The sequence below is a fragment of the Tetrao urogallus genome (genome assembly GCF_951394365.1).
Source record: "Tetrao urogallus genome assembly, chromosome: Z".
Classification (NCBI taxonomy): domain Eukaryota; kingdom Metazoa; phylum Chordata; class Aves; order Galliformes; family Phasianidae; genus Tetrao; species Tetrao urogallus.
The window spans coordinates 23,682,326-23,701,058 of record NC_136816.1 but is presented as its reverse complement, the minus strand read 5'-3'; positions in this window follow the sequence as shown (position 1 = coordinate 23,701,058).

The window sequence follows — 18,733 nt, the reverse complement described above, 5'->3', positions numbered from 1 at the left end:
GCCTGTCTTTGTATGGGAGGTGCTCCAGTCCCCTGATCATCTTTGTGGCTCTCCTCTGAACCCTTTCCAACAGCTCCTTGTCTTTCTTGTATGGGGGGCCCCACATCTGGACACAGGACCCCAGATGGGGTGTCACGAGTACAATCACCTCCCTGTCCCTGCTGGGCACCCCTCTTGTGATGGAGCCCAGAATACCATTTGCTTTCTGAGCTGCAAGAGCACACTGCTGGCTCATGTTAAGTTTTTCAGCTATTCTTACCTTGCTGTATTTGGCCACCATATGCTCCTCCAAACTACAGCAGTCCTCAGGCAAGTTCTTGTTTGTACAACACTGAGACTGGTAATTTAAGTAGTGCTGGATAATCTGACATGAATCCCAAATAGAAACCTCAATTTTATTGCAGTTTGCTGGTAGGTGTTCTCTGTAAGAATATTTCCCAGCTGAGCACTTTTCAGAGAGTTGTATTGTAAATGTATTACATAGTAAAAGCCAAATAATTTGAAATAAGTTTGTCTTTTGAAAGTTTCACTATAATTAGAATCTAGTGTTAGATTAAGCACTATAGGTATGTATAATGTCATACTAAAATAAAGGAGACTTCTGTGGAGTCTGATTTATCATCCAGGATTTCTGTCTAGATTTTTAACAGCAGAAATTTAAAACGCTTATGACTCCAACTTGCAAAATATATATATCTTTTTTATTATATTAATGATTTGTACTCAAATTAAATATTAAAAGCAAAATCTGAGAAGGGTAGATTAAAACATCTGAAGCTAATAGTCAAAAAGGGATGTCTTAGTTGTGATCTGTGTGTGTTCACGTGGATGCCTGCTAGCATAAATAAGTCCAGCTCATTTAAGAATGGTAACAAAATATTGTAAGAGATTATTTTTTTGCACCTTTATCTCAAAGCACAGAAGGAGATAGCCATTTCAGGAGGCACTGACCTAAGTGCCCCAGAATGCCATGTTGGCAGATGAAGGAGGATAAAAAAGGGACCAACAGCCATGAGGCTGACATCAGATGCCTCTGGACCTGAAGCCTGCCTGCTGACAGACTCTCCTGGGCCTGCTACCTGAGACCTGCCTGGACTGCTCTGTCTGTACCTGCTTGCAGCCTGGGGCCAGCCACTCTTCTGCTTCTCTCCCCCTGTGCTTTTGCCTGTGCTTTTGCGGAACAGTGTGCAACGGGACACTGCTGGATCCTGGTGGTGACTATCCGCACTTTACATACAATTCTTGCTTTTTTCCTATCTTTCCTATTGCCTGTTTTCCCTTCCCCACCACCCTAATTTGTAATAGCTGCCAGCCTCCCCTTCCTCATCTCCCTGATTGATTAAGACTTGTAATAAACTAGTTAGACCAATATTTGAATCATTGTTTCTTAATCTCACGTCAGGTATACATATATCAAAGAACCTCTTCTCCCTCCTATAAACTGAAGTGAGACAAATATGTGCTAATGGCTGAGGAACAGAATGTCATTGAGGATAAAATCAGAGGAATGTGTCTTCCCCTATCTTTCATGAAGGGAAATAATTAAAAATGGCAAGAACTAACCTCCAGCATTTGGTCCAAACCTAGAAGATCAGTCTCAAAATGTCAGCAGAAGGAAATGTAATTATAAAGAGCATCAGCAGATGTTACAGAGCTTCTTGCAGAGCTCTTCACACTCCCTAGGCAAAGTAAAAATTCACATCGGAGGAAAATGAGTTGAGAGATGGAAAGAAAGTAAGTGTGCGTCTCACAAAATAAGTCTCTGAAGGTTTCTGTCCATGTGGAGGGTAGTAAATGAAAACCACAGTAATTTTGATCTCTTTCTCAGAATCATTTTTTTGTTTACTGAATTTAAATTTTGACATCTAATTCATGTGAAATTTCAGTAGCAAGACTGGTCTTAATTGTCTTTTAGAAGGAACTTTGAAAGGCCTTATGATAAAATTTCTTGCCTCAAGGAGATATCAACAATGTTCAAATGAGGTGTGTTGCCAGGGTAATCACATGGCAAAATAGTAACAGAACCAGCATTCAGTGGTAGACTGTTGCAGATCTGCAAGTAACGCAAGTTTAAACTTTATTCCTATTTTAAATGCCAAAGTCTTCAAATTAGGCAAAATTTAAAATAGCTTCCTTTAGATGTCTTTTTCTATACATCTTTTGGTTTTTAGGACAATTATGTCGAAGGAACATGGGCTCAACCTAAGGGTTAAGAGACCTGCAGTGCTTTGTGTTTATTTATTGTATGCCCCAGAGTCATCTAGGACAGAGCTCTAAGAAGTAGCTGACCAAGGCAAAGAACAGAGCTTAGTAGTGGAGTAAAGGGGTAATACAAAAACAGAATATTGGCTCTTATGCAGACAGGTCTTAGAATAGAATCATCAAATTATGGTTTGGAGCATAGATTAACAAAGTCGAATTAGTAGTGATTCCTCATCCAGTTGATTTTGAAATCTGTGGTATTATTCAGCATTCAAGTTAAGAGAATTCAACTAATCAAATGAAGCACACATGTTAAAAAATACTTTTCAGGGTGGAATTTTTCAAACCTAAGTAAAACAATCAGCATTTTAAGCAGATTACACTTTAAAATTAGAAATATTCAAATACAGATAAAAGGGAAAAAGCAACAATTCATCTATTTCTACATACTACTATCTTGCTTTCTGAGAATTGTTATTTAAAAACTACTCTAGGTAAGGCCTCAAGTGCTGTTAAAAAATCCAAACATTTAGCTAATAAAGTAATGCTGATTTTTCACTGTAAAGAGAAGAATATATGTAGGTTTTCAAATTGGTTGGAGTATGCTAGTCCGATTTGTTTAACAGTTTAAACAGAGAGAACACACAGAGAAAGAATGCAGTAATACCACATTAGTAAATAAAGATGGTAATTGGTGGTACATGCTGCCCTGTTCCTCAGATAATCCTAGCTTCATCATTTACAGTGCTAGTTATCATAACATTGGTGTTTTATCACAACTTCTCTATATTTATAGGCCTGGGAATCCTTTGGCTTGCTTGAGAGTCTAAGGTGGCACAGGAAGTGTTGTCATGATGCTTAGGGGTGCTCATCTATTATTATCAGACTTTCTGGTGTTCTGCTGTTCTGCTCAGAAGCTTTGAAGACTTTGCTCAGAAGAAACAGGAGGAAAAAAAGAGCATTTCAGGCTACAATTTGCTGGTTGCTATGTAAGGACTCAAAATTAAGTGCATTAGCAAGCACTTGGTAGTAATTGTACACTCAGAGCCTGCTAACCTAATTTAGGGAAGTATTGACATTAATAATAGAAGAAGGTAGCTGTAAACAATATCCAGTATATACAAATAAAGCACCATCTACCTCATCCCTGCTGAAGCTGATACTCTTGAGTGCCTTTCCTGGCAAGTTTAATCCTCAGCAGTGAGCACCCTGATTCCCCAAGGCTCGCAGCAGGCAAGCCTGGTGCTAACGACTTCCTTTCCTCCTGTAGGAAGCGTGTCATCCACACACCTGCCCTGACAAAGTCACAGAATCATTGGAAAAGACCTCTAAGATCATCCTGTCTGACTGTCCACATATCAATATTTCCCACTAAAGCAAAGTCACTCGCCCTGGTTTGGGTGATAAAGCAGGTGCTGTCTACTAAGATGTCTCAAAAAGGAAAGCACTTTTATGCTGTTAGTCTTCAGTCTTGATCCAATTTTGGAGAGAGACAATGTGATTTTCAGTGGCTGTGCTGGAAGCAAGATGAGGCCTTTGATGTTTCTAAACTATTCACTTTTCCTTCCAGCTCTTTTGTCCAAATTTTGCTTTATTCTTAACTGCATTCATAAAAGCGAAGTTTAGGGCACTTCAGTAAGGAAATCTTACAGCACCGCAATGCTTAGCTGATTCTAGTGTTCATTTATCCCCACACATAAGAAGCTCCAACTGTAGTCAGCAGGCAGCCTGCATATGTGAGGTGTTTTGAGTTATGCAGTTCCTGGGTGGGAGTTCCTTTCAAATTTGCTGCACTGTATTTCTAATCAATGGTTTAGCTTTTAATTGATTGGCTTTTGATTTAATTGACATTTATTACAATTCTCTTGCTCTTTGCTCTGTCGCAGCTGTAGCTAGCACACATCTGATTGTACTTGCAATGGGCCCACTAGTTTTTTTTCCCATGGAAGAAAAGGCTGACTCCAAAGTCTCAAGTTTTCTTTTTCTCATTTTGTGTTTTTCTGGATTTAGAAATACGAGGCTGTTTGTTTCGTGCCTTGAAGTTTATTTGTTTCATTAAAAAATAATAAATATATGCCATTAGTATTGTTACAGCTGCTAGCTATAGCTATAAGAGTATTTCATATTTAAATGAAATGTCAAAATAAGACTAGTTTTAAAATATTAATTTATGATTAATATGTTAAAAGTATCAGTAAAGAGTGCCATTCCTTTGTAATGTGGCTTATGAAAGCACTGTAAGGCTCAGCATTGCATGTTGCTTTGTGATTCCAAAATATAACCAATTTTATTTTAAGTCAGCAAAAACTTGAAGCAGCACATGGCTATACTGAAGTAATATGCAGTGCACCTCTAAGAATGTATTGATATTAATGTCCTGACAAATATATAAAGTCTTTGGATAGAATATTCAGGTTTTGATGTCTAAGACTTACATTTTGAGCTTTCTTTCCAGCATCTTCAGATTTTAAAGCTGCCACAGCTACAAGCTGATAATAGCATTGAACTCTTGTATTGTACATCATCTTAAAAAACAAGTCCTTGATTCATACATAGGTTTCTCTGAAAGCAATGCTTCCTATTTATTTTCATGGAAACCACAATAGACAAGAAGAACACTGTAACAATATTTGACAGAGCAAATTCTCAGCTACAAAACGCTGTTTTTCAACATAGTCACCAGCATTAGCTATGCATTTTTACCTGCAGTTAACAAGAGCTGCATGCCATACTTGTAACAATCTACACTAGCAGAGGAGACCAAGTATTTCACAGCTCCTATAATAGCAGTGTTTCTGAAATGCATCATGCACCACCTCACTCAGTCATGTGGATGAGCTGATGGAGATGCTCATCATTCTGAGGTGTGACAGCTGTGCATGGCCAGTCAGAAATGTGTCCTGTCTTTCACACTGCTGTGGCCATTGCTGAAACGCATCACTCACCCCCTCTACACTGACATCCACTATTTGGTTTTCATAAATAAGCAGCAAGTGTTGAGTAATGTCAGTGGATGCCACGTCTTCTGCATGGAGGAATTCACTTGCTTCCTACTCACTTCTACCCAAGACACCATTCTGTCAGACCACCCCTCTGCTGCCATCTGTTAGACAGCAACAAAATGTGGTGGAATATTGGTGGGAAGGTTCAACCTCTACTGCCGTCTCACCATCATATGCCTCTGATGTTGTGGGCCAACATAACAAAAAAGGAAGCACTACTTCTTAAGCAGCTCTCACAGATAATGAATGTGAGCCCCTGAGAGGCTACACGGCTTACCTGCTCGGTATCACATGAGAAGTCACAGACTGAGCCAGAGTGAAATGACTCGGTCACTCCTTCCACACCCATACCTTACCTCTGCATCACTGGTTATAATTTGTAGCAGTATGCTAACGAATCTTTGAATGGATGAATGAATGCTCAAAACCAGTGATGGGAATCGGTTATGTGACTCTGTAATACACTTTTTCCTACGCGTTTTCATTTTGTTATGGTGATCAACGATTACTTACATTAAACAAATGTGTTTCCCAGTTGCAGTTTTCTCTTCTGCAATATATCTTTTTTTTGCTTTTCGACTTCTAATTTTTTATGTAATCCAATTAAAGATCCCATTTTATTTTATACTTGCCTTGAGAGGATTCAATAACAGCAGATGTCTCTCTGTAGGTTACCAAGTACAAGATAACATGCTGTGGATATTTCATGTCTATCAAATTTAAATGAGAATCAAGTTTGTCTTGATCTGCAGTTTTACAACTGTAAGTACTGGAAAATATTGATACATTTTATTGATACACTCTTTTCTTTCCCTCTGCTTTCTGTTACATCTCTTGTCATTTTTCCCTCCTGGAGCCTTGATCTCAGTATTTATCATCTCTGTGTGGGAGTCTGTCCATGAAGACATTTTAACACAGATCTTGTATTTAGCCAGCAAGTGTTACTGCTCCAAGTGCTTCTGTGCAATACACCACTAACTCATCACGGTAATTTTCTATCACCCTTTAATGAGGATGATAGACTCTTAAACAAGAGTCTTCAAAAAACAAGTGAGCGTCTTCTATCAAGGGAACAGTGGCTGGGCCTAAATACCAAGACAGGCATTTCCTAGTATGTCACAAGACTTGTAGGAGTCAAAGAATGCTTTAAGTTTCCACAAAACTCATTGACATGTTTTTGTACAAGACATTTCTTAGCACACATAAGACTTATGTATGAAGTGCACCTGATATTTCACTGGTGTGTGCTCTGATTGTATGAACATTTTGGGTCATGCAACAAGGAGATTTCACAGCGCTACCCAGCTGCCAGTTGAACCACGTCAGATAGCCGGCTGAACTCAAGCAGAAAAGTTTTTTCATGTAGTTATAGAAACAACAAACGTATTTTAATTTCCAAATGAAGGAGTATTTTAAAAACACGAATCCGATTTTTTTGTTGTTGTCCAAATATTTAAAAAAAACCAACAGTTTTTCCTTCATTAAAAGATTTTGCCAAGTTAAATCAAGAGTTCCAGCTTTTTTTTCTGAAATCCTCTTTTTCTGTTGTTTATAAATGTACATATTTCTTGTTCACTATACAGTGAAATTTTCAGCACAGCAGGAAGAAACCAGGGCACAAGAGGAATCAAAGTTCTTTGTGTTTCTTTTTTCTTCTTCTTTTTTTTTTTTTAACATTATCTCCTGAAATATATTACTTACTCCATCTTTTGCCATCTTCGAGCAAGATTTTCGTTAGATTTTGTTGTGCTTTGGCAAAATCTCACTTTTATAACCACACTGCTCTCTTAGGAAAAGTTCAGTTTTTAAAACATTTACCTCTGTAAATAACACAGGAAAAAAAAAAAACTTTAATAGCTACAGTTTTGTACCTGTTTATCTCTTCATTCTAGAGCACAATCTGTGACTTGAAGATTTTCCTCTGGAAACTACATAGGTAAGATACAGCCAAAAGATACAGCCTCAGATTTCTGAGAATATTCGTTAGCTGGATTTAAGTGTGCATTTCTTTTTAAGATCCCTCCTTTCTTTGATTTAATGAATGGGGAAATACAAAGATTACAAATAAAACAAACATAGGAAACATTTTTACTAGAGAGAAAATCATTGCTGAGAGGGTGTAGCTAAGAGAGAAGCAAAATTAGTTGGTAAAATAGGCTGCAACAAAAATAATGGTTTGGAAAAATTTGTTTCTTATTACTCTTGTCCTTCCCATTCTCCTATTCCACAGGCTATTGACATAAACCTAAGGAGCTGATGAACCATTAAAAATGCTTGACTTTACATGAAATGTGTCTCAGTAAAGACAGAGAGAACAGTAATACTAAAACATAACAGGTTAGCAGAATTATTTCTGAACAGAGTAAGTTTGAAATCTTTGTCCAAAACACTGAAAAATGAGTTATTTAATATTCAATACTGTGAGGGTTGCGCAGTGTGAGAGGTAGATTGTGTTTTTGCAGTAGCAGCTTCCAGTATTTTCTGTATGTAGTACAGGCCTTTACTGAACTTATAACTGTCTTGTGAAATAGCTGTTTTTCTTCCACTAAGAAAGTTGCTGAACAGAATAAAAAGTTAAGATTTGGGTGCTCTGACTGGGGGTAGAATTGAGCCAGGCAGAAAATAAAGCAAATACACAGGGTGGAGAGAGAGCCTCGCACGGGACAGAACAAATGTGCTCACTCTTGGAATTATTGCCCTTCTATCTTCATGGGAGAGTACAAAATATAACAAAGAAACAACAGGTTGGTAACGGACCTTATCTGGAAATGTATCGTATCAACAGCGTCGGGGAGATTGTGAGCCTGAGACGCTCAACCAAGGAGCGAGCGCCAGGAGAGCATCACCTGCGTCGGGCTTAAGGTACGTGTACATAACGGAATGAATTTCGCTGACGGGTGCAGAATTTCTTCCTTGCCAATAGGGGGCTTGCGCCCGCCACTGCAATAATGAACAAGCTCGGCTGCTGTCACTAAGATCGTTGGCTAACCTGAAATTTTTGACTTTGAGTGTTCCTCACCGGCAGTATATTCTTCATTTTACTGACAGAGAATGAGATTTACTTCATTTGCTATTTCACCCTAAGAGTCACCAGTAAAACTGAATATGGCATGCAATCCTTCACAGCAAAATATTCAAACAACTTTCCCTGCCCGCAGTCAAAGAATCAGCTGAGAGAGTGCCTCTCACTGCCTTTTGCTTATTCTTGAGTTAAAAGGTCCGCTAATAAGGAAACTGCACATCGTTCTCATTATTTTGAATGAACATTCTTTTTAAATGGCTCTTGGTTTTTGTTCTGGAGCAACCCTCCTAGACTGCATCTAGCTAATAAACACATCTGCTATCTCAATTTGGGCAAGCACACCAGAACACAATTACTTATATGGGTAAAGTTAGAAATGTGGTTCACTACTTTTCTGAGTGGGAAATATGCCATCAGTGAAGATAAGTGTGATTGCAGGGGAGACCAAGCCCTTAATGCCTGTTATCTGTACAGACTATTTCCTGCAGCGTGAGAACCAAGCTAAGCTCTACAAAGGTGAGAATAAGTAAAAAGGGAAAATAAATCTCAAGAACAGATTGAAATGTATGTTTTTATTTTCCTTATTTCCAGAGCTTCTTTCTTTTACTGTAGAGGAACAAGAAAAAAGGAACACTCAAATATTTGAACTCTCTCTGGTAATGACAATGATAATGACAAGCAAATTTTATGTCTACCCATTGAAGAGGGAAACTGTGTTCTGACATTTCATACCCTACTTCACTGCTACAGTTATTTTATATTCTGGTCCCTCTGCTATCCAACAGCCTATTATAATTTGTTTTCTTATTCTGTGTGTTTTTTTGTTATCTTGAAATGATATATACTATTGAATGAAGAAATGTTTAAACATACAGTGCTCAATTAGCATACCCTTTTTTCTTCTACTTCATTATGATATATGTCTGACTTTTCCCTCTACAGAATTCTACAGAAATGAAACATTGATGGAAAAGAGCTATAAAATGCCAGCAGTAGTTAGTGCAATTTGTTATGTCCAATCTAAATTCTAGTATTACCTTTACATTCTAGAAGAAAATGTTGAATCCTGTACAGACTCCTTGAGTCTGGCCCTGGGGCAAGCACCACTGTCTTTCTAACTTTCAGAGTTCCTTCTTCTTCTAGTCAGATTTTTCCAGTTTCCTCACTCTGGTATGATTATTTCCCAAAAGTTTTCCTTTAAGTTAAATGAAAGTTTTGCAAGAAAATAACAACTGAAGAGTTTATTTTAAAGTTTTTGGTTTTTATTTTCTTTATTAAACTTGTGTCCAAGCACAGAGTGCTTCACCTTGGTCAGGGCAATCCCCGATATGTTCACAGACTAGGAGAAGAACTTCTTGAGATCGGTTCTGAGTAGAACGATCCTGAGGTTCTGCTGGACAAAATTCTCAGCATGAGCCAGCAGCATGCTCTTGCAGCCCAGAAGGCCAACAGTAGGCTACATCGAAAGAGGTGCGGCAACAGGGAGAGAAGGGATTCTCTCTCTCTGCTCCGCCCTTGCAAGGATTCATCTGAAGTACTGTGTCCTGATCTGGGGACCCTAGCCTGTGGAGCCGTTGGAGTAGATCCAAAGGAGGGACATGAAGATGATGAGAGGGTTGGAGCACCTCTCCTGTGAAGAAAGGCTGAGGGATCTGAGCTTATTCATTCCAGTATTCAAAGGAAACTTTTGACAGGAGAGAGTCTGACTTTTTACACAGTCTAATAGCGATAGGACAAAGAGGAGATGTGTAAATTAAAGAGGGGAGATTTAGATTCGATCTTAACAGAAAATTTTTTTGCTCAGAGAATGCTGAGGCACTGGCACTGGCTGCCCAGAGAAGCTGTAGTTGCTCCACCCCAGAGGCACTCAAGGCCAGGTTGGTTGGAGTCTGGGCAACATAATCTGGTGGTGGCAGTGCTACTAATGGCAGAGAGTTAAGAGCTGGATGGTCGTTATGATCCCTTCCAGCCCTTCTATGATTCTCTTATTCAATGGGCTATGTCTGCTGCTGCACTCTGCTTGCTTACTGCTCCTTTGAGTATTTCTCAGAGCAGAAGATCAGTACTGCACAGGATCCCTAGTGATCACTGGGACAGAGAAGACACCTGCATTAATTACTTTCTCAATTGGCCAGACAGAAGCAACAGGAGTGTGGCAGAGCAACTTCACTCCAACCTCCTGCTGTAATGGTCTTTGAGTTTTCTAAATTTGGCCTTGGCCCTAGTCAGCATTGCTGAGCTCCTCACTACTTCCCCAATATGCTGATGAAGTATCTTTGCTGCCTTAAGTTACTGAAGGGAGGATAAAGAATTCCATGAGTGATCTATTCATTTCCTTTTTTACCATCAAGTACAATAATTGAGTCTCTCTTTATTCTTACAAGAATCCAGTGAACTTAAACAATGACAACAGTTTGTCAACTGAAAAGTCCAGCAGCTGGAATGGCTCACCTGATAGTGATGGTAATAATCCTGGTCTGCTCAACGTAAAGAATATGGAAATTTTGGACTTTATCCATGGTCTTAATTCTTGGGAAAAAATCTATCCTGCATTCAAGTCAAGCATAATATTTTTAGGATTTTAAATATATTCCATTTTCCAGCTGAAATGAGTTCTCTTAATTTTAGACACAAATATTCAAACCAAGCAGGAGAGAGTGCTCTCCCTCACAAACAAAAGCAAAAGAGCAAAAAAGGTCAGTTTAGGGTGCAAACAAGCTGATTTCATTAGATGTGTTACATTTAAGTAAAGTAGAAGAAGTACAGTCTACACAGACATACATTTTCAGATCTACTGATTGCTTTCATTTTAGCTGAATTGTCTGCCTAAAACTAAAAGATCAGAGAATCCTAGAATCACCAAGGTTAGAAAAGACCTCCAAAATTATCTAGTCCAACTGCTTTCCTACCACCAATGCTTCTTCATTAAATGTTCCTTAGTACAACATCTAAACATTTCTTGTATACCTCCAAGGATAATGACTCAGCCACCTCCTCGAGCAGCCTGTTCCAATATATCACTGCAAACTTACTAAGGATGCACTCAGTGCCTTCATCCAGGTCATCAGTAAAGATACTGAACAAGACAGGCCCCAGTACCAACCCCTGGGAACACCACTCCTGACTGATCATCAGCTGGATTTAACTCCATTCACCACCACCCATTAGGCTTGGCCCTCCAGCCAGTTCTTTATCCAGCAAAGACTGTATATGCCCAAGCCATGGACTGCCAGCTTTCTAGCAGAATGCTGTGAGAGACAGTGTCAAAGATTTTGCTGAAGTCTAGGGAGACCACGTCAACAGCTTATTCCTCTTCCACCAGGTGAGCCAGACAAACATAGAAAGAGATCAGGTTGATCAAGAAGGACCTACCCACGCTGGCTAGCTCTGATCCCCTTGTTGTCCCACACATGCCATGTGATCTCCCTCAAGATGATGTGCTCCATAACCTTTCCTGGCACTGAGGTCAAGCTGACAGGCTTGTAGTTCCCCAGATCCTCCTTACTACCCTTCTTGTAAATGGGGTCACATTGGCAAGCCTTCAGCCCTCTTGTTCTTCAATCCTCTTCAATCCATTTGCTGTGGAGACTAGCTTTAGAGCAGATAAGACTGCACTGGGCAAGGGATCTGGACTGAAAAAGGCCAACAAAAAAGCTCTTCTTAGGGCTTTTTTTAAGCCAAGAACAGCGCTGTGCTTGTGCTGGGCGGCTGGCAGCTTGTGAGTAGGCTGCTGAGCGAGCAGGGGTAGAGCACAGTTTAAACACCCTATAAACATGCCATCACCCACCACTGATCTTGGCAACTGGTGATAAGCTTTAAATATCCTTGGGGAGTGCTGCAGGTGAGTAATCGTTGTTACTGCTCACTGAGAACAGGTAGGTTCAGTGTGTGAGCACAGCCCATGCTGCCCATGCAGTACTGCAGCTGTGGGTGTGAGAGGTGGGTCAGTTGTTGAGGAGTGTGTTGTCCCTGTTTGCTGTGGAGACCGCCTTTCCTCGTGGCAGTCTCTGAACCTAAACATGGTCTCCACCAGACAGCAGGCTTATTCCAAGGAGACAGTGACCACCCAGACAGAAGGCCTGCCCGGAAATGCAGCTGTTCAGGTCTCTGGCTGCAGGGAGTGCCTAAGCCTGCTGCTGCCTGGGGAGGGTGGCAAGGACTCCGCCTGTGTGAAGTGTGAGCAGGTGAATGAGCTGCTCAGCTTGGTGGTGGAGCTCAAGGAGATGGCGGAGAGACTAAGGACCATCAAGGAATGTAAGCGGAAGATTGACTGGTGGAGTGACTCACTGGTGTACCAGATGGAAGGCGGCCAGAGAGAGACCCCCAGGAAGGTGGTTGACCCCCTGCCCTGTCACAGTTGGACAGACCTGAGAGAATAAGGAGGGTTGGAAGAGAGTCCTGACTCTGTCATGGGCACACCCCTGCCTGCCTAGCCCGCTTCTCCAGGTCCACTAAGCAACGGGTTTGAGATGCTGGAAATTCAAGGGGAGGTGAGTGGGGAGGTGAGGGAGGATCTGCCGAGGAGGGAACCTAAGGTGAGGCGGTCACCCTCCCGCCTCTGTCAGGAAAGAAAGAAAGGTGGTTGTGGTGGGTGACTCCTTTCTCAGAGGAACGGAGGGCCCCATTTGCAGACCCTATCTGAGCCTTCCTGGGGCCCAGGTCAGGGACATAACTAGAAAACCCCCAAAGCAGATTCGGTCCACTGATTACTTCCCATTACTTACAGTTCAAGTGGGCAATGATGAAATTGCTCAGAGAAGCCTGTGAACTATGATGTGAAAATGAGATTTCAGGGGTTTAAGGCATTTAGTTCGAGGAGAGGGAGTGCAAGTGATCTTTTGTTCTATACCTTCAAGGGCAGTGAGGGACACGGAGTGGGCTTGGAAAGCACAAGTAATGAAAAACTGCCTCAGAGGCTGGTCATGGCAGAAGCTTTGGGTTCATTGATCATGGGGCAATTTACTTGGCCTCTGGCCTGTTGTCCATGCATGGAACCCACCTATCTCAAAGGGGGCAATGAATCCTAGCACAGGAGCTAGCAGGGCTTATTAAAAGAGCTATGATGGGGGAAGGGGACAAAATAGGGCTCACCAGAAATGAGCCTAGGGGAATGATGCTTGAGCTGGGGTGAGGCAGATGACTCAGCTGAAGTGCATCTACACCATTGCACACAGCACGGGCAACAAGCAGGAAGAGCTGGAAGCGATTGTGCATCAGGCTAACTATCATCTAGTTGCTATTACTGAAACCTGGTGGGACCACTGCCATGAGTGGAGTGCTGTGATGGATGGCTACTGATGATGATGAAGCCCTTCAGAAGGGATAGACAAGGAAGGAAGGGTGGTGGTGTGGCTCTTTTATATAAAAGAATTTTTTGATGTTGAAGAGCTTGGGGTTGGGAATGATAAAGTTGAGTGTCTGTGGATAAGGATCAGGGGGAAGGCCTGTAGGGGTGACATCTTGGTGGGGGTCTGTTACAGACCACTTAATTAGGATAAAGAGAAGGATGAGGCATTCTGTGATCAGCTTGTGGAAGTCGTGCGATCACCAGCACTCGTCCTCATGGGAGGCTTCAACTTCCCTGATTTATATTGAAAATAAAATACACCACAGAGAAAGCAGTCCAAGAGGTTTATAGAGTGCAGAAGATAGCTTCCTTTCATAGTCTGGTACAAGAACCTATCAGAGGTGGTGCCCTGCTGGAACTGCTGTTCACTATCAGAGAAGGACTGACTGATGGGAGATGCAAAGGCTGGGGACTGTCTTGGGTGGTGCGACCATGAAACTGTAGAATACTCTGTTCTTGGAGATGTCAGAAAGGTGACTAGCAAAACTGCAGTCTTGAAATTCCAGAGGGTGGACTTTGACCTGGACAGGACGCTTGTTGCAGGAGTCCCTTGGGAGTCGCTCCTGAAGGGTTAAGGGGTCCAGGACGCTTCTCAAGACGGAAATTTTAAAGGCACAAGACCAGGCTGTAGGGGAAGAAGAATGGTGTGGATATACAAGGAACTATTGTTGAGACTCCAGAACGAAAAGAGAGTCTATATCCTCTGGAAGAAGGGACAGGCTAATTGGGGAGATTACAAGGAAGATGCTAAGGTGTGCAGGGGGGAAGTTAAAAAGGCAAAAGCCCAACTTGAACTCAGATTGGCCACTGCAGTAAAAGAGAATAAGAAATCCTTCTACAAATATATCAGTGGTAAGAGAAGAATCAAGGAGAATTTCCATCCTTTACTTGATGCAGCAGGGAATGTGACCACTGAGGATAAGGAGAAGGCTGAGGTCCTCAACGCCTTCTTTACATCTGCCCTTAATAGGCAGATCAGTTATCCTCAGGGTACTTTACGTCCTGATCTGGAAATCTGGGATGCTATGCAGAATACACCCCCAGTGATTCAGATGGAGACAGTTAGAGAGCTCCTCCTCCATCCTGACTTTCACAAGTCCAGGGGACTGGATGGGTCCCATCCTAGGATTCTGAGGGAGCTGGCGGAGGTGATTGCTGAGCTACTTTCCGCCATCTACCCACACCCCTGATTATCTGGATAAGTCCCAGAGGACTGAAGGCTTGCTGATGTGACTCCCATCTACAGTAAGGGCCACAAGAAGTATCCAGGGAACTACAGGCCTGTCAGCCTGATGTCGGTACTGGGGAAAGTTATAGAGAAAATCATCCTGGGTGAGATCACACAGCACATGTGTGGCATCCAGAGGATCAGGCTCAGCCAGCACAGGTTCATGAAAGACAGGTCATGCTTGACCAACCTCATCTGGTTCTACAACTGGGTGACCAAACTGGTAGCCAAGGGAAAGGCTGTTGATGTAATCTACCTAGACTTCAGCAAAGCCTTTCAGTCTTTCAATCACAGTATTCTTCTGGGAATACCCATGGCATGGACAGGTCTACCCTTCTTTGGGTAAGGAAAAAGGCAAAAGCCGTGTGCAAAGCAGGGATGCAAAAGGCTGTCTTGCCTCCAAAACTATATTCACAATCATTTTTAAAAGTACCAAGTTATAACATAACATGGCATGGTTTTTATTTCCTATTGCATTTTTTGTTTGTACCATTACTTATTTTATGCCCACACTGAATACTCACATTTCTTTTAGTACTGAATTCCAAAAATGTAGCCCAGTTCTTCATGCCCATGCCCTTGTTCTTGCATTTTCTTTTCCTGCCCCAGTCTATGCAATGATTTTTAAATTCGCAGTTTTCTTCTTTTGAATCAACAGCATTTGCACAGATGTGTTCACTGCTTCACTTGTACAGTATGCTGGTTTTTTTGCTGAGGGAGGTAATGCCACACTAGCCCCCACGCTATAATCTTCATAACCACTGTGTTACTTCTTAACTACTTACTAATATCATCTATGGCCAATACAATGGCCATAAATATCAAACAATAAGTATCAGCCCAAGTACACAGCCAGGTGGTGTTCTGTTGTTAACCTCTTGCAAAGACAGAGCTGACCTTTTATTCCCACTGTATGTGGAAACTTTTAGTCAGTTTTTCATTTATTTTAATTACTTCTCTTCACATTCTCCTGAAGAGCTCTGGCAAAGGTTACAATAATTCTGGCAATTTTTTGAAGGCCATTACAATTGCAATTGCACATGGATCATATGCTTTGTAGCATTACACCATTTCTGCTTACAGTGCAGAAGAGTGAAATGAAGCTGTTAGAATTGTTTTATTTATGTATATGATGTTTTAAGGTGAGATCTAATGACGTAACAAAAAACTGATAAAATGTTTTGTAATTGCTTAGCTGTGAAAGAGACTATAATTAAATTTCACAGGACATTGAACGTTGATCTGTTTATCACCATTTACACAGGACTTGCAGAAAGATCTTAGACTGCTGTTGCTGGTGGCTCCTTTCCCTTGAGATTTCACCCCATACTCATCTTTGTTTGTCATCCTCCCCATTTTCTTTCCTCTCCCATAGAATAATGTTCCTAGATCCTTCTTCTTTCCAATTAGTTGAGAGGCTTATGGCTTCTTTCCATCAGCGTCACCCTTGATGAAACTCCTGGTCCTGCTCTTTCAAAGAGCAGGAGAACAGATTAAGCACTGACCTGAACTCAGAGTTGCACAACGATTCAGAACTACAGGATATAGTTACAGGAAAAACAATGCAGTTTTTCCAGATTTTTCACATTTCAAATATTTTTGTGTGAATTTATTTATTTGTTTGTTTGTTTTTCTGTCATGAGGATATGAGGATAAGTGAGAAAAAAGTTGCAGAATATTATCACTGAGATAGCATCTGCTCCCACGTATTCTGGTGCATAGAATGAAACACAGAACAGCCATATTTGTATGGAACAATATAAGTAAAGCTTGTAAAAAAGCCTGATCTTTCTGGACGTCAACAAGACCTTTTATATGCTCTTAAGAGTAAAGTCAGGTTGCTTCCGTAATAGAAGCAGCCTCTGCCACTCTTGAGCAGGAAAGAATTAGGACAATGTTTCTGCCTCAAGAAGACAGTATAGGGTCCTGAGCCTATCTTTATACAGCGGGTATGGTTTCTGAACACGTGAGGCTTCTGTAAAGCTCACATGAGAAGATCCTTCTGCACACAGAATTTACACTGGAATTTCACTGTCCATTCCACCGTAATATCAGCCATGAACTATATGAAACAGAAGTTTAAAATGACATTAAAACTGGAAAGAAACAAAAGGTAGTGGAAAAAGTGGAAAATTCTTCTCTTTGAAATAATTCAGCTTTCTTTTTATTACATAATTTTTTCTTTTGGGTTTTCTCTGTTGCTTATGTTTGCATAGTAAGAAGGGTTTTTTTGGAAAAAAGCTCATGTTAAAATATATTTATTTCAAATCATGCTGCTCTTACTGCATTTTTCATTGTTAAATATATAACAAGATTTCAAAAGGTTAAGTTCTATGAGGCCTTGTTTTAGGTAACATTATATTAATGAGTACTAAAATAAATGAAAGCTCTGTGGAAACAAGAGTCGTATAACACACAGTAACTTCATCTGCATTTCCTTTAAGGCTTTTAGTAACTAAAAGAAAGCTCTCAATGTTCAAGGAGGCAGTTTCTCATAAGAAAATGATAGACTGTTTACAGCATTAGAGCACTGTCCAAACATTTTCTCTGTTTATTCAATTACCATTAACAAGGCCTTGTTAGATGTGCAAACAAAAACCCAATTAAAAGAAAAAGTAATAAATCACTTCACCTCACCAGAGTTTAGTCATATATCACTAAAGCATATCAGAACTATGGTATTGAAATAATACACAATGGTACAGGCAATTAAATACAAAACAAAGCAAAAAAACCAAAACAAATCTTATCCAAGGAAAAGCTGGGGAAGTACAATAAAAAAGAAGACCTAAATGAAACTTCCAAGCAGGACTGTTCTACATTTATGTCCTCAAAGGAGGCACAAAGATTGTATCTGCTCATTTGGAGAAATCTATAATGAAATATCACTTCTTGCGTATCCTTCCTTCATGAATTTTTCCTTAATTTAGCAAATACACCCTTTTTACTGAAAACAGGTTCCTTATTGTTTCTACTGAACTTCTCACTAGTTATAACCCAGAGAACACTGTTAGCAATACTAGCACTATTACCAGACAGCATGTTTGATGTGGACTTGTATAACTGACTGTTTAGAAGTCAGTAGAAACTGTGCTAACGGCAGAACATTCAGCCCACTTTACAATAGAGCACAGGTAAGATTTAAAGCATGATCTGTAAGATTAAAAGTGGGAAAAACATTTTGGTAATAATCTGTCCCCACTGGCTCAAAGGCAGCAGGCTAGCTTGCTTTCCAGTCTGAACATGGCTCTTTACCATCAAAGGACAGAACCCAGTGATTTCCTACACAAAATTTATTTCCCACTTCCTAGACCTAAAGCTGGGGTTAGGGGGGGATATTTTCTGATAATAAAGGAAACAGATTTATTAAAGAATCATATAAGTTATATATCTATTTCATGTTTTACTATGGCTGGCAGCCAAAATAAAATGTGTACATCTGCTTCAAAGTAGAATTCAAAGGACGTAGAGAACTAAGGAAATCTAAATCTCTCCACAGAGAAGCAAGAAATCTGTTGACTTCTGAAGTCTTCAGTCTACAAAGTAAATATTAAACTAACCAAATTCAGCATTATCTTACCTCACAATTTACTTTCAGCCTTATTTTTTTCTTCTCAAGTAAAATAAGAGCACTCTTTCATCGTACATGAATGAGCTATTTGTTTTAATAGAAGAAAATGCTTTCATTCTATTTTAAATAATTCCTTTTGGAATACTTCTGTATGACCCTCATTTTATTCTTTTCTTTCTAAATTAGAATGGTGTTCATTCACTGCTGTTGTTGCAAAGTCTACAGATTCAGTTCTTCTTAGAAAACTTATGTCAGACCTCCTTATTGACACTGATTTTTCTTTGGAATCCAAATTCAAAAATGTTTTAAAAAAGTGAAATAAAATGTAATCACTGCATTCTGAAGTAGGTCTGAAATATAT